Consider the following 17,287-nt stretch of genomic DNA (forward strand, 5'->3'; position numbering starts at 1 on the left):
TTCACGTGGCGGAAAGCATGTTATGTAAAATTTATGTATCTTTTCTTTTCCTGGGGTCATATGATAAATACTCCCATGCCATTACAAGTATCTTATAAACATTTTATTTTAATGGCTACTTAATATTCCATTATCTCTATATCCCATAATATACTTGACCACCCTTCTGTTTTACAAAAGATATTTAGGATATCATCAGCTTTTAACCACTAAACATTATAGTGCTACAAATACCTTAGTGCATAAAGCTTAAAAGTATTTCATTTTCTTAGCTAGACTCTTAGATTTGAAATCACTGGATCAAAGTTTAAGTTTTAAAGGAATAGTTTTGAGCATTAAAATTATAATTGGAGGATTTAAGTTCAAATCCTTTTCAGGTATACCCTTCAGATTAATGCAATGAAAATCTTAAAATACAAACGATGGATGTTGGGATTTTTTTTTTTTTTAATCTTCTCCTGAGGATATTTTTTCCATTGCTTTTCAGAGACACTGGAAGGGAAAGAGAGAGGGAGAGAGAAACCTCCATGTGAGAGAGACACATCAATTGGTTGCCTCCTGCTCAAGCTCCGACAGGGGCCAGAGATCAAGCCTGCAACCAACGTTCATCCCTTGGACAGAATCGAACCCGGGACCCTTCAGTCCATGGGCCAACACTCTAACCACCAAGCAAAACTGGCTAGGGCTGTTGGGACATTTTAGAAAAACCTAAGTCAATGGTCTATCTTACTTTTTCCTGGTATCAGAGACATTACCAAATGCCACACAATTTTTCCAATTTAAATCAATATGATTTAATTTGCAATTCCTTCATATATTTCATTTATTTATCCTCATGTTGTAAAAAGACCTAAAGTGATATTCATTTCTGCTCTTGCAAATATAAGAAAACACTGGCAAGAATGATGGATGATTTATATTTGAATTTGAAATTCTCTCTACATCTATCTGTTGCTTATCCCACTTCTTTAAATTTTATTAGTACAAATTTTTTATAAAGTGCTGTTTTATAAAGGAAAGTGAACTTTATCTTTCATAAGTGTCTGAATCATGGATATTTAACTGTATTGATCTTCTCTTCCTTACATAAACAGGAGTTTCAATAATACTATAAGGCTGTCAATTTTTTTCAGATAAATTTAAGTGTAACAGAATAAGAAATTAAATGTGGAAAGAAATATAACATGAAAAGAGGGGCTTAAATAAGGTATATGAGAACACTTAAAGGATAATGAGCTGATAAACTAAAGGGGGAGAAGCAAAGCCTGAAAGTCAGTCATAAAAGCAATGAAATGCCTTTGAGGAAAAGACAGAGGTTTGATTTACGTGACACAAACTAGCTAGTAAATGAAATACATAAAAGCTAGGGATACTTTCACACAAATGAAGATAAGGAAGAATATGTACTCAACCATGCTGTATGAATAAAATATAAAGAAGATAAATCAATATTAAGAAACAAAAAAACAGCCCGGCCGGGGGTGCTCAGCGGTTGAGCGTCGACCTAGGACCCAGGCGACTGGGGTTCGATTCCCGGTCAGGGCACCTGCCCCGGTTGTGGGCTCCATCCCCAGTCGGGGGCGTGCGGGAGGCAGCTGATCGATGACTTTCTCATCATTGATGCTTCTATCTCTCTCTCCCTCTCCTTTCCTCTCTCTGAAATCAATAAAGATATATTAAAAATAAATAAATAAATAAATAATAAATAAATAGAAGGAGGGTATAGAGAGAAATTTACAGACTCATTAAAATGAGTGAAGCCTACCACGTTATTCTAATAGTAGATTTTGTGCTGCTTATGAGCTGTTGCATATATCTGAAACATTAAAAATACTAACCAATATTCTTATTACTACTATTAGATAAATATAATTGTTCCTCATATTTACGTCTAAAACAATAAATCGCAGTAGGGAACAGGTAGGAGCAAAGACCATGGCCACCATTTTCGAATTCAGTTCAGACTCCTCATTTCTCCAAGCGGTTACCGAACCAGGCCCAAAACCCAAGGAAAATGAATCATTTCTTTTCAAATAGAATTCCCAACATTGACAAATAGTAAGAAATGCTATACATCTTCTACATCCCTTTAGCTGGGAAACTGAGAGACAATGAGTATATGTGTAAAAGCATGAACTTAACTCAGGCTTGAATTCTGATTTCTGCTAAAATGGTCTAAAACTTGCATTCTAACTTGGCACTTGAGTGTACTGTCACTGCCAGTGTTCATTGAGGTGAACCTGTTTAGGCTGAAAAGCAATTCAGGGCCCTTCCAGTCTTCTCTGTCCCACTGACAAGCTATCAAGAACACTTTATAGGAGCAAGGGTTATTTTTCATAGTTATGACATGTTACCTGGTTTTGCTAAAATACATTAGCACTCTGCCTTCCAAACCTGGAATTAGAAGAATATAATGGCTAGGAAATAAGCAAAGATCCCATTAATCATAAAAGTGAAAAAATTACACAGGGAAAATACTCATATGTGCAAATTCTTTATCAGTTTTTCTCTTTCTAGGCAAAATCAAGTACATACTTATAATCACTAAGCACAATTTCATTAAATGTCTCCAGAATATACTATAATGTTTTGGAGAAAGTTACAGAGGATATAGCTTTTTCATGTAATAAGAAACCAACATGTGATCCAGGAGGAAGAATGTGTTGTTTGCTTGAAAAGATACTAAAAAGATGGAGATGCAGAAATGAATGATTTATGTCTTACAATCTGGTTGGACTTAAAACTAGAGTCTGACAGGAAAGGAGCAAAGAACAAGAATAGGGAGGTGGAAAAGAAGAAAAATGACTTTCTTTGCCACACTTTTAAGTTCTTGACTTAGACACTGTAACAAGAGATAGATCAAGTGAATATCATACTAATTTAATATGTTTTACACGGCAGGGGAGGAGCTTTCATAAGGAAATAAAAACCCATAGAGATGGTTAAACCTGAGTGTTCTTATGCTAGGTTTGATAAAGAATGGAAAGTTGTAGGAAGATATGACAGGTCAAAAAGTATGAGCTGTGCCCAGTAAACTGAGGGAAACTTAACAAATCTGTTCAATCTGGTTCCTTTCTCTGTCCCTTGTCTTTGGAGATAAGTATGCAATTCTCACATGAGGGAAGGTCAGAAAGTCTTTCTTGAATGTGTGAATTCTCAAACTCCTTGAACTTAGAATGTTCAACATGCCAAACTCATAATTTGGGGTAGCATGTCCTGGATCCCATCAGGAGCCAGCAAAGAGGCACTTAAATTTTATTGGGTAATAATGCAAGAAAGTGGACAGAGGTAGCTTTCTAAAAGTGAGATTTGAAAGACAAGTAGAATTGTTGACAAAATTGAGGAGACAAAGAAGTAACCATGAAGGCAGAGGGAACATAAAACGTGGCATATTCATCAAAGGCAAGTAGTTTGAATGGCTGGAGTCCAAGGCTGGATGAACAAATGGTATGAAATGGGGCAGGAATGGTAGGCAACAAATTTGGGCAGATAGATGGGCCTAATCTAGGGTCTTAAATAACATTCTGAAGCAATTAGACTGTATTCTCAAAATAATGAAAAGATAATGAAAAATGTGAAGTCAGAGAGGTACAATATCAATAAAATATATATGAAAATGATAAAATAATTTATCTGACAGCCAAGTGGATGGTGGCTTAAAGAGAGAACAGAAAGTGAGAAGGAAATGTCTAGATAAAGGTAATAAATGAGCAGGATTAACTAGCTCAGTAGTGGTGAGAAGAGAGAGAAAAAAGGAGAAGAGGCCAAGTAGAAGGAACTAGCTCAACAAAATTTCTGAAAAATGGACAAGAGGAGTTCATGTACTATTAGACATAGACAGTGAATGGGCGAAAGGACTTGTAGATAGTGAATGGAGTTCCTCAGTTAGACAATGATCCAACATTTTCATATAGAAAGTACCAGAGAAAGAACAATTTAGAGCAGAGGTGGGGAACCTTTTCTCTGCCAAGGGCCATTTGGATATTTATAACATCATTCGCAGGCCACACAAATTTATCAATTTAAAAAATAGCTATGGGAAAAGCTCCTAGATTTATTGAATTATGAATCCCACCTATGGTTGTCTTGCCTGGGCCAGACCAAATGATTTTGCAGGCCAAGTACGGCTCATGGGTCTGATGTTCCCCACCCCTGATTTAGAGGGACATTGATAAGTTTGTTTTTATTAGCTCAATTAGAGATGTTTTTGAGAGTTTCGTGTACAGATATCCAATAGGCAATTGAGTGTACATGGGTTTGGAGCTCTCAGAAGAAAAGTTTCCATCAAATTTAAAGATTTGGTAGTTACAATGTATATAAAGGACACAGGAAAATCAATGTATGACTTCCAAAAGAGTACATATGGGAGGAAGGAAATACACAATAGTTAGAACTCTGAAAGATAACATATAAAGATGTAACAGAGCAATATGAGTAGTGGCAAGAGAGAAGGGAATCCAAGAGCAACGGTATCACAAAACCAGAGAAGGTAAAAGTTTCCAGAGAGAGGAAGTAACTACAGAGACATCAAGTAAAGTGAGAGAAATTTATCCATTTATGTGTGAGAATGAAAGAAACAGTATGAAACTTAGAAAAGAACAAAGAACAAGAATTTACTGCTCCTTTCTCTTTTAATAGGAGAGAGATAAGCATGTTTCTATGTAAAAAAAGAAAGGCAAGTACAGATGGAGACATCAAAGATTCAAGTAATTTTTGACAGGGTAAGGTCCTTCAAAAGACTCTAGATCCCTTTGGCTTTTTCTTGCTCATCCCAAAAATGAGCAGGGGAAGAGAAAGGGGAGGATGAGTGAGAAAATAAGCAGAACACAGGAGAAACCTAATCCGTGGTTAGAGAGAGGTTACTTCTTCCATGGAGATTGGAGGGAAAAATGTAAAAGATTTTAGGTTCCTGAAAATAACTAGAACCACCAAATCAAAAGTTGAGACAGTTCTGCTCACTGGTCTCGATTTCCTCTGTAATGAAAGGAGGTGGTCATCTGTTAATAGATACATAGTGGGCATTCAGGTGGGGTAGTTGAAAACAAGGCTGGAGGCTATTTCAGGACATGCCCTACATTGGAGGTAATCAGTTTTCACTAGTACTAATCAGCATGGCTGTGTGAATTTCTCCATCAGTACTAGGCTAAAGGTGAGAGAAAAAGGCATTGAGATGAATACCGAATACCGGGCAGATACCAGAAGGTAGGAAAGGACAAGGGAAAGAGAACTGAAACGCCTGAAAATTTCAAGATCCCTATTCATTCTAATTAACAAAAATATTCATCAAAATGTTATAGTAATGCAGTCAGAAAGAATGCTTATTTTCTAAACCCTATTCTGATGGAACCAAAAGTCCAATTACAATACTTCTAGGAAAACAGAAAAAGACTATATTGTCAAATTTCCAATTTTTCATCATGTCTTGAATTTTTAGCCCAACAATCTTATAAAAGACTATGCTGAAATACTAAATGAAGAAAATAACCTAAGTACTCATGTCCCTTTTTAAAACCCTTGAAACAATATATATAATTTTTAAAGAAAGTTTTTCTAAAATCACTGTAAAATAAAATGGATTTCTCTCAGAAAGTTAATAGTTTGTCTGAAAATCTTTCTTTTAGGAATAGATATATATTACAATATCTGAGCAGCTCAAAAAAGTTGAACCAATGTATATCTAGTTATATAGATACAATAAAACTTGACTAATAGGTATGAGGATTTTCAATGTTGTGAGGTCAGGAACACACTTACTCTGCTTATTGGAAATATAACTCCCTGGTTTCAAGTGTCAGTGATAACAGAGGCTTCAATGTTATGAAATCAGGACTTGATGTGAAGGCAGACTTTGGTGTGCATCTTGGTCCTGTCCAAATGCACCAGCAAAGGAGACCCCAAGCTGAGGGTTGTTGATAGCTCCAAACAGGGTACTCAGGGCCAGGAACAAGTACGCCTGAGACCCTCCAAAAAGACTGAGAGTCATAGCAAATCTACTAATACTTAGAAACAGATCCCAAAAGGTAGCCAAAATGGGGAGAGCAAAAAACAAGGCCCAAATGAAAGAACAAGAGAAGTCTCCAGAAAAAGAGCCAAATGAAATGGAGATAAACAATCTCTTAGATACAGAGTTCAAAATACTGATTGTAAGGATGCTCAACAGCATGAAAAAAGATATGGAAGCTATGAAGGAAATTAAGAATAACATAGCAGAAATAAAGAATACAATGGAAAGAATAAACAGCAGATTGGAGGAAGCTGAAGGTCAGATCAACGAATTAGAAAATGGGGTAGAAAAAAATCAATCAGAAATCCAAAAAGAAAAAACAATTAAAAAACAAGAGGACAGTCTATAGGAGCAGTGAGACAACATGAAACATAACAACATTCACATTACAGGAGTGCCAGAGGAGGTAGAAAGTAAGGAAGGGTTAGAGAAACTGTTTGATGAAATAACAGCAGAAAACTTCCCTAACTTGGTCAAGGAGAAAGTCACACAAGCTTAGGCGGCACAGAGAGTCACAAGCAAGAAGAATCCAAAGAGGCCCAAGCCCAGACACATCATAATTAAAATACCAAGAATTGAAGACAAAGAGAATCTTAAAGGAAGCTAGAGAAAAGCAATCTGTTACCTACAAAGGAGCTCCCATAAGGCTGTCAGCTGACTTCTCATCAGAAACTCTACAGGCCAGCAGGGAGTGGCATGAAGTATTCAAAGTAATGCAAAACAAGGATCTGAAACCAAGACTACTCTATCCAGCAAGATTATCAATCAACATAGATGGTAAAATAAAGAGATTCCCAGACAAAAAAAGGCTAAAGGAGTTTATCACCACAAAAACAGAATTACAGGAAATGTTAGAAGTAGAAATAGAATGAGAAACATAGGCATAAAGAAATAAAACGGAAGTGGATAAGTATCTTTCAATACTAAACTTAAATGTAAATGGATTAAATGCCCCAATAAAAAGATATAGGGTGGCTGAATGGATAAGAAAACATGACCCAAATATATGCTGTCTACAAGAGACCCACCTCAGAACAAAAGACACAGGATGAGAGTGAAGGGATGGAAAAAAATTTCCCACGCAAATGGAAATGAAAAAAAAGCTGGGGTAGCAATATTGCTATCAGACAAAATAGACTTCAAAATGAAGACCATAACGAGAGACAAGAAAGATCATTACATAATACTAACAGGATCAACCCAACAAGAAGATATAACCCTGATGAACATATATGCACCTAATATAGTAGCACTTAAATTTATAAAAAAAAAAAATTCTAGAGGACTTTAAAGGAGAGATTGACAGGAATGCAGTCATAGTAGGGAACTTTAACACCCCACTGACTTCACTGGATAGGTCTTCCAAACAAAAAATCAACAAGGAAACAGTGACCCTAAATGATACACTAGATCGGATGGATCTAATTGTCATTTACAGAACATTCCACCCAAAAGCTGCAGAATATGCATTCTTCTCAAGTGCACATGGGATACTCTCATGTTAGGACACAATACAAGTCTCTACAAGTTCAAGAAGACTGAAATCATATCAAGCATCTTCTCGGACCACAAGAGAGTGAAATTAGAAATTAACAACAATAAAAACACTAAAAAACATTCAAACACATGGAGGCTAAATAGCATGTTTCTAAACAATGAATGGGTTACCAAAGAGATAAGAAAGAAATCAAAAACTTCCTGGAAACAAATGAAAATGATCACATAACAACTCCAAATCTATGGGACACGATGAAAGCAGTCCTGAGAGGGAAGTTCAAAGCGCTACAAGCCTACATTGAAAAACAAGAAAAACTCCTAATAGTCTCTCTAACCCTACAACTTAAAAACTTAGAAAGAGAACAACAAGAAAATCCCAAAGTAGAAGGAAGGAAATAATAAAGATCAGAGCAGAAATAAATGACATAGAGACTAAAAAAAAATACAAAAGATCAATGAAACTAAGAGCTGGTTCTTTGAAAAGATAAACACAACTGATGACTCGTTAGCCAGATTCATCAAGAAACAAAGAGAGAGGACCCAAGTGAAAATCAGAAATGAAAGAGGTGAAATAACAACTGACCCAAAAGAAATACAAAGGATTGTAAGAAAATACTATAAACAACTATATGCACCAAGCTGGACAACCTGGATGAAAAGGACAAATTCCGAGAAAACTACAACCTTCCAAAACTCAAATAGGAAGAGTCAGAAAACCTAAATAGGCTGATAACTGCTGATGAAGTTGAAGCAGTAATCAAAGGGTTCCAAGCACATAAAATCCATGGCCCAGATGCCTTCACAGGGAAATTTTACCAAACATTCAAAGAAGAATTAACACCTACCCTCCTCAAACTATTTCAAAAAAATCCAAGAGGAAGGAACACTTTTAAGCTCTTTTTACAAGGCCAGCATTAGCCTAATTCCAAAACCAGATAAAGACGCTACAAAGAAAGAGAATTACAAGCCAATATCCCTGATGAACATAGATGCTAAAATCCTCAACAAAATATTAGCAAATCAGATACAGCGATATATTAAAAAGATCATATACCATGACCAAGTGGGATTTATTCCAGGGATGCAAGGATGGTACAGCAGTCCCAAATCACTAAATGTGATACACCACATAAACAAAATGAAGGACAAAAAACATATGATCATATCAATAGATGCAGAAAAAGCATTCGATAAAATCCAACACCCATTTCTGATAAAAACTCTCAGCAAAGTGGGAATAGAGGCCATAATAAAGGCCATGTATGACAGACCTACAGCCACCATCATACTCAATGGGCAAAAACTAAAACCAGTTCCCCTAAGAACAGGAACAAGACAGGCGTGTCCACTTTCACCACCCTTATTCAACATAGTGCTGGAAGGCCTAGCCACAGTGATCACACAAGAGGAACACATAAAAGGCATCCAAATTGAAAAGGAGGAAACAAAACTGTCATGATTTGCAGATGACATGATATTGTACATAGAGAATCCTAAAGACTCCACCAAAAAATTACTAGATTTAATAAATGAGTTCAACAAGGTAGCAGGATACAAAATTAACACCCAGAAATCGATGGCATTTTTATACACCAACAATGAACTCTCAGAAACAGAAACTAAAAAAAAAACCCCATTTACCACTACAACAACAAAAATAAGATATCTAGGAATAAACTTGACCAAAGATGTAAAAAACATGTACTCGGAAAACTACAGGACACTGAAAAAAGAAATTGAGGAAGATATAAACAAATGGAAAAATATACCATGTTCATGGATTAGAAGAATTAATATCATTAAAATGTCCATACTATCCAAAGCAATCTATAAATTCAATGAAATCCCTACTAAAATACCAACAGCATATTTCACAGATCTAGAAAAAACACTTCAAAAATTTATATGGAACCAAAAAAGACCCCGAATAGCCACGGCAGTCTTGAGAAAGAACAACAAAGTTGGAGGGTTCACAATACCAGATATCAAGTTATACTACAAAGCCACTGTAATCAAAACAGCCTGGTACTGGCATAAGAACAGGCATATAGGTCAGTGGAATGGAACAGAGAACCCAGAAATTGACTCACACACTTATGGTCAATTTATTTGACAAAGGAGGCAAGAACACACAATGGAGTAAAGACAGCCTCTTCAATAAATGGTTTTGGGAAAATTAGACAGGTACATGCAAAAAAATGAAACTAGACCACCAAATTAAAGCATACACAAAAGTAAATTCAAAATAGATAAAAGACTTAAATGTAAGACGTGAAACCATAAAAATCCTAGAGGAAAAGATAGGCAGCAAAATCTCGGACATCTCTCATAGCAGTATGTTTGCCAATACATCTCTTAGGGCAAGAGAAACAAAGGAGAAAATAAACAAATGGGACTGTATCAAAATAAAAAGCTGTTGCACAGCAAAGGAAACCATCAACAAAACGAAAAGGGAGCCCACTGTATGGGAGAACATATTTGTCAACAACACATCTGATAAAGGGTTAATATCCAAAGAGGACATATAGGTGGCTAAGAGATATGAAAAAATGCTCAGTCACTAACCTTCAGAGAGATGCAAATTAAAACCACAATGAGGTATCACTTCACATCTGTCAGAATGGCTGCCATCAACAAATCAAAGAACTACAAGTGCTGGCCCAGGTGTGGAGAAAAGGGTACCCTAGTACACTGCTGGTGGGAATGCAGACTGGTGCAGCCGTTATGGAAAACAGCATGGAATTCCCTCAAAAAATTAAAAACTGAACTGCCATTTGACCCAGTGATCCCACTTCTAGGAATATATCTTAAGAAACCCAAAGCACCAATCACAAAGAACTTATGCACCCCTATGTACATAGCAGCGCAATTTACAACAGCTAAAATTTGGAAACAGCCCAAGTGCTCATCAGCAGATGAGTGGATAAAAAAGCTGTGGCACATTTACACCATGGAATACTATGCAGCTGTAAAAAAGGATATTTTATCCTTTGGGACAGTATGGAGGGAACTAGAAAGTATTATGCTAAATGAAATAAGCCAGTCAGAGAAAGACAAGTACCACATGATCTCACTTATATGTGGAATATAATAAACAAAATAAACTGATGAACGAAATGGATCCAGAGACATAGAAGCATGGAACAGACTGAGGGATCTCAGAGCGAAGTTGGGGATGGGGGAGTGGGCGGGGAGAGATTAATCAAAGAACTTTTACGTTTATAAGCATAACCCATGAACACAGGGCATTGGTCTGGGGAAGGCCTGAGGGTGGGGTGGATGCAGGGTGGAGGGGGTCAATGGGGGTAAAAAGGGGACATCTGGAATATTTTCAACAAATAAAGTTAAAGAAACTTTGGGGGGAAAAAAGACATGGGAAAATTTTCCCTACTACATATTCCATACAATAAATATTTACCGATTTCCTACAAAAAAAATTTTTTTTAATTTCCTAAAATCACTGTAAAATAAAATGGATTTCTCTCAGAAAGTTAATACTTTGTTTGAAAATCTTTCTTTTAGGAATAGATATATATTACAATATCTGAGCAGCTCAAAAAAGTTGAACCAATGTATATCTGGTTATATAGATACAATAAAACTTGACTAACAGGTATGAGGATTTTCAAAGCTGTAAGGTCAGGAACACACTTACTCTGCTTGTTGGAAATAGAACTCCCTGGTTTCAAGTGTCAGTGATAACAGAGGCTTCAGTGTTATGAAGGCAGGACTTGAGCATGGTACACAGGAGAGTCAAGCAAGTATTTGTAGAGGAAAATGATGAGAGCCCCAGAGACTGGGTACGCAGTCAATGTGTGCATACAACAGGGCTATGTCTTACCCCTTTGCTGCCCTCTCTCCCACTTTTCCACTCCCTCTTGAGATCATGTGTTCCTTTAGCTCCTATGACTCTGTATCTTGGTTTCTCTTCTGTATTATCATCTGACTCCTGAGGTCAAATACAATTGTCAAGATCTATATTTGTTCCTTTCCTCCTTTCTCCTTCCTCTCTTCTCTATATTTGTATTCCTTCAAAACCTCAGGACTTGAACTACCAGATCTCATGACTTCAACTATCACCTTTACATATATAATCCCCACATTTGTGCTCCAGTGCTGCCTACTATTTGCTAGATCATTCCATCTTGACTTCCCATTCTTTTTCAAAGTACCTATAAAACTTAGTATCTTCTGCCCCATACGACTAATCCCCTTGTGTCCCTTCTCACTGTTGGCTATCTCCTCAGTCACCCAGGTTCATGCCATCAATTTCTTCAGATCTCACCTCCAGTCCTTCATTAAATAATAGTATCTCAGCATTTTCCCCTATACATAGCTGATAGCAAAATGCATTGAGACCGTATTTTATGACAAACTCCACGCCAAAGTATTTAACATATACTCTCTTGTTTAGTCATCATAAAAACAAGTGTTCACTTTTTACAGATGAGAAAAATTAGTTTAAAAAATTTAAACAATCTACCTTTCTATCTCCTTATTTACTTCAACCAACTTCACACAGCTCCATGTGTTGACAGTCCTCTTCCACATTCTGTTTTTGCTCTATAACCTGCCCCTGAAATTAATTCTCTACCTCCATTATGAATAAATTCCACAACTACTCTAATATCACCTTTTACAACCTGCCAAACTAAAAAATATTCTCTTCTATCCACTGAACTCCAAAGCACTTTTAATGGTGCTTCATGCTTGTTTTCCTGTACACTTTCATGATTAGATAGATATGTTTATTCTTCTTTATCACTGAATCCTCAATATTTTTATTAAAGTCTTGCATATCATAGGCAGACAAGTATTTGTTGAATAAATAGAAAATATATTGAAATAAAACTGCATTATTGGTTTTTAAAGAACACATATTTATTTAAGTCGAGTAAGTGATTTATTTACTAAATTCCCTCTTCTCCCCATGATCCAAATCAGGAAAAAAAAATGAACTGCTGGACCCATGCATCTGTTAACGGCCCCTACTTTACAACAAGTAGCAGATTTTCAAAATGCAACTTAATACTTTAAAGGAATTAGTAAATCTCTAGAGTGCATACCTTATAATTCCAAATCTGTCAAGTGGGGATATTGAATGTCATAGGAAAAAAAGTGTCTTGTAATCTTCCTCTGCCCCTACAACAACTCATTACAGAGTCAGCTAGCAGTGTGTTTCCAATTGTTTGAAGATGTCTGCGGACTCAATGTAATTTGGAGAATTCACTATAAAATCTCTAAATATTGAAGCAAATATCTTATTGAATAATTAAGATCATCTTTTATATCCTCTACTTTATTGTACAGAAGCAGCACAAATTCTAAAAGCAAATACATAAAATATTCAAGTTGTCACTATACTTGAATGAAAAATACTTGCCATGCAATTATTGTTCCTTTTCAAGTTGGATTTGCCTGTAATATGGCTCTAAAAAGAATAGTGCCTAGTTCAGGAAACTTTTTTTTTAAGAATTATAGTAATTGATTTCATTTTGCACTTGAGGAATAGCAAATTCAGAACAGCACAAATTACACCCAGTTTAATCTATTCAAAAGGATAATGGTTGAGTACAAAGTGTCAAGTCTGCACAGTTATCTATTTAATTGTTTTAAAGAGATTTTAAGAAGTTTTTTTTTCACTGGTTGGAGCCAAAGTGATAGCTAAGAACTGTTATCTAACTGTCCTTCCTTCCTATATTTGATGTGGTAAATCCTCTGAAAAAGAAACGAATGTGTCTGAATCTACTGCTGTTAGTAAGGAGAGAGTATTAAAACAGACATCTTCCTTCCACACCCTTCTTGAATTATCCAACTAGCAATTATCATAGAGACCAGAGCAGACAAAGAATGGAAGATACATAGAGAAGTGAAAGGAAGAAAGCTGTTCCAGTAAGGGATTTAGAGGAGGAGGAGTGGGAGAGTGAGAAGTCTTTGCAGCCCTTGTCCTAAGGCAATGCTCTGCCTAAGCCAGTATTTTAAGAAATAATTTTATTTTAATCCAAGGAAATAGACATGTCTATGCCCATGGATCTTGGAAAAAATAAAAATATCACAAGGTCTAACAAACTGACCATTTCTATTGTGTTCATATATAAACAGCTTGTTCATAAATTTGAAGTAATAAGATCATATATTTGAAAAATGTTCCACTTGCTATAAATATCCTACCAATGCCAACCTGCTCCTATTTCTGTTATATAATAAACCACCCACAATGTTCCCATAGTTGGATAAAAATTACATAAATAAGCCAAAGATTTAGATAACCTAGACACACTATTTTGCTAAATATTCAATTCGAGGGTGTAAAAGGAGTGCTTGGTGTTACATTAAATCTAGCATTGATAGTGAAATGGTGTCATGCCAGAAATGTTAGTTCCTGAAATTATTAGCAATTTAAGCCATTTTCAATAAACTGCTGTTCTGTTTTTAGAAAGCTATTTCAACTTGTGAAATGCTTCAGTATTCCATTTTTGCCTAGAATTAATCTTGTAAGCAATGTTAAAAGGGATCCAATTTTTGCTCATCACAGTGTAAAGGTAAAGTGCTTGAGAGTAGAAAAAAAGGCTTTATCACTAAAATCTGATTCATAAGTTGTTCACGTTCCTCTGCCTTCGTCTTCTGTTGGCCTTTGCTGCTCATGTGTGTGTGTGCACGTGCGTGTGTGTAACCCACCTTGCAAATATACACACTCATAATTCTCAAAAAAACAAAGATTCTTTATGAGATCTACTTTTCCACCATCTTGGATTAATTTTGTTTTCTCCAAGCATTCTTCATTGTTTATTTAGTTAATATTTTTTTCCTCAGCAGCAGCAATTTGCTTCCAGTTTTCAAGACAACAAATGAGCAATACATTTAGGGTTGATAGCAATGTAGTTCCATGGATCAGCTAAAGGGGGAGGGTTCTCATACAGGGACTTGATCCCTTGAGACTGAGAGCTTTGTTTGTTACCCTTCCACATCAGAGTTAGTTACAACCTCAAGCACAGTCCCTCTGTAGCTTGGTGCCAATGGAGGTGTCCCACATGGCCACACAATCTGCTGCTGGTGTTTCTATGAACCAAATGAGCTGAATTTCTAATTGCCCATTACAAAACCTCCATTCATTTTATTGATGATCTTCCCTTTCAATGCTTATCTATATTTTTCTCCCATTGCAGAGTGTTCACAAAATTTATTTCAGCCTAATTCATGCGTGTAAATGTTATTTAATATCATGGTAAAAATTTCCTCATTTCCTTTCTTCTCTGAATTATTAACTGAGCTCTCATAATATTTCCAATACTGCAAAATACAAAAATGCTTATCATATTTGGATTCTGATTTAAATGGCCAATCCACTTCCCCACATGGGTGAGTATCTGCAGTCAAACCATTTGAACTGTTTCAGGAATATGTCAACTTTGTCATGTTATTTAACCATGTTTCCTACTAGCCTGAGGTTACCTCTCTAAGTCTCTTCAGCTCCCAAAAATCACCCTTCAAATCTGTGCTTCAGGTCTTTTTTATTCTGAGCCATCCAAGTCCTCAAATCCTCAGAAATGTTTTTTTCCTCTAGGTTCCTAAGATATACATATTGTCTGTCTTACAAAATGTCACAGATATTGATATACTGTCTTTTGCTAGAATTATTTTTCTCTAACAATACTTAATTTCCTTGAATTATGGACCACAGCTTATAGTTCTGTATTCTGAGATACAGTTCTTATAGTTCTGTATCTAGCATAGTTCTGAACACAGAGTGGGTGCTCAATAGATAACAGATAATATCTATTAAGCACCTTGTGCCGGGAGCCGTTTTAATCATGTTATGTGAACAAACTATTTAATTCTCACAAAAATCTATTGATAGATATGAGTTTCACTTTACAGATGAGGAAACTGAGTTACAGAGAGGTTCCATTACTTGTCCAAGTTCACAGAGGTAATAAGTGGCAGAGCTGAGCAGTCTGCCTTCAGAAGCAAATAGAGTACGCTACCTTAATAAAAGCTATTCGATGCAGATATCTGAAACATGGCTTGGCCCTTTCCATCATTAAACCACCAGACAGTCATCCTCAACTCTCTTCTCATCATAATTTACAAATGCTTACAAATATCTTGTGTTTTCTCTTTTATAGGATAGCATAGACCTGGGTTCTAAGTTTGCTTCACTGATGTAAAGGGAGAAAACGAAAATTACAAACATCTTATTTTTACATGGCAAGAGAAAAGTTGGTTATAGCTAGAAAATAAGAATTTAAGTATTGAGAAAACCCAGCTATTTTCTTCCTTAAAAAAATCTTTTTGGAAATATGCACATGATTACTTTAATGCTATCATTTTTCCTCAAATTAAATTTTTTCCATCAAGATTATAAAATAAACAAGAACTATTTATTTTATTTACAAAACCATAAATTTTATGGCTTTCATTAGCATAACAAGACATCCTCAGGTTTAAGTGCACAGCAACTGACTCTCATTCATAACATGCATACACTTGGTGGAAAGTAGCAGGTGAGATGTAGAGTAAGCCCCGATGTGTTTTAAATATAAAATATTCTAAAAGCAACATTAAATCTTTCTACTATGAATGGAAAATATGACTGTGTCAGTTGGCCTTCATCGTTTTCACAATGCAGGCTCTGATACACAAACAAATGAACAAATATAAAAGCCTGAGCCCACGTCTGTGGTGCCCCCTTTATAGACAGCACATAGTGTAATTTGTCTGACAGCTGTTTCAGAACAGAGTTTATTGAACAACAAAAAGCCATCAATGGAAATGTATTAAACATTAGATGTATTGCAAATTAGAAAAACAATAACTCTCTTCCTGAAGACCATCAGAAAGGAACACAATAAGGACAGCCTGTCTCCAACAGTTTTATTCCTTGAGTATTAAGCACAGGATTCTAGAAGAAATGAAATGAAGCCTTCAAAAATGAGATGGTAAACATCTTACAGCTCAAAAAATATATTACATTTTAAATGCTCCAACCTTTTGGTCCCCACTGACACGTGGTCCTCGTTGACCCTCTGAACCTGGGCAGCACATTCACTGTCCTTGAGCACCCCCCTGCCTCCCCACTCCCATGGTCTGAGCACACTGAGCTCTCCAGGCAGACCACTGCTGCTAGGAGAGGAATTACAGCCAGCACCCTTTCCTGACCTGCTCGATAGAAACACAATGCTCAACTTTTTTTTAAATCATTAACACAGTGAAATTAACAATGAAAATTGTGTTTAAAAATAAATGTATGCTTATCGAGGAGTGAAAAATTACCATTTTAGCACTATCCAGTAATTACTTGTGAAGAATGTGAAGCTTTGGTGAAAGGTTTACATAAATGCCAAAGTAATACAGGAAAATCAATCCGTTTTAATTTCTTGATAACAATGTCAAACATATCTTTTTGAATTAATTTTTCAAATTATTTGCTGCTGTTTATAATTTTATAAAATTACAACCTTTTTTGCATTGTGTGAAAAAGTAGGTCAAAATCTAGGCAATGAAATAGAAAAATATGTCAGGAAGAAAAAGTTAGCACTTTATATAGCTAAATCCAATTGAAGCATCTGTGTCATACTCAGTAATTTTTTTAAATGCTGCAAAGCACGATCATGTGTGTATAGTTATTTAGGAGGCTTTTTCAAAATAAAAAGTTTTTTTCTAGTTAAATAAATCTTTAACATCAGATGACTCATTCACTATTACAAACAAAAAAGAAATTTAAAAAAATCACAAGTCTTAGACATATTTTCCTTATTAGGAAGCAAATAACAAGATGGTTACTAG

General features: G+C 35.7%; 1 protein-coding gene across 4 annotated transcripts in view; it reads right to left on the reverse strand.

The window, feature by feature from the left end:
• The window catches only part of CACNA2D1 (calcium voltage-gated channel auxiliary subunit alpha2delta 1), a 453,232-nt gene that overhangs the window by 370,471 nt on the left and 65,474 nt on the right, over positions 1 to 17,287 (reverse strand). The window lies entirely within an intron of this gene.

Source organism: Miniopterus schreibersii (assembly GCF_964146895.1).
Source record: "Miniopterus schreibersii genome assembly, chromosome: 9".
Lineage (NCBI taxonomy): Eukaryota > Metazoa > Chordata > Mammalia > Chiroptera > Miniopteridae > Miniopterus > Miniopterus schreibersii.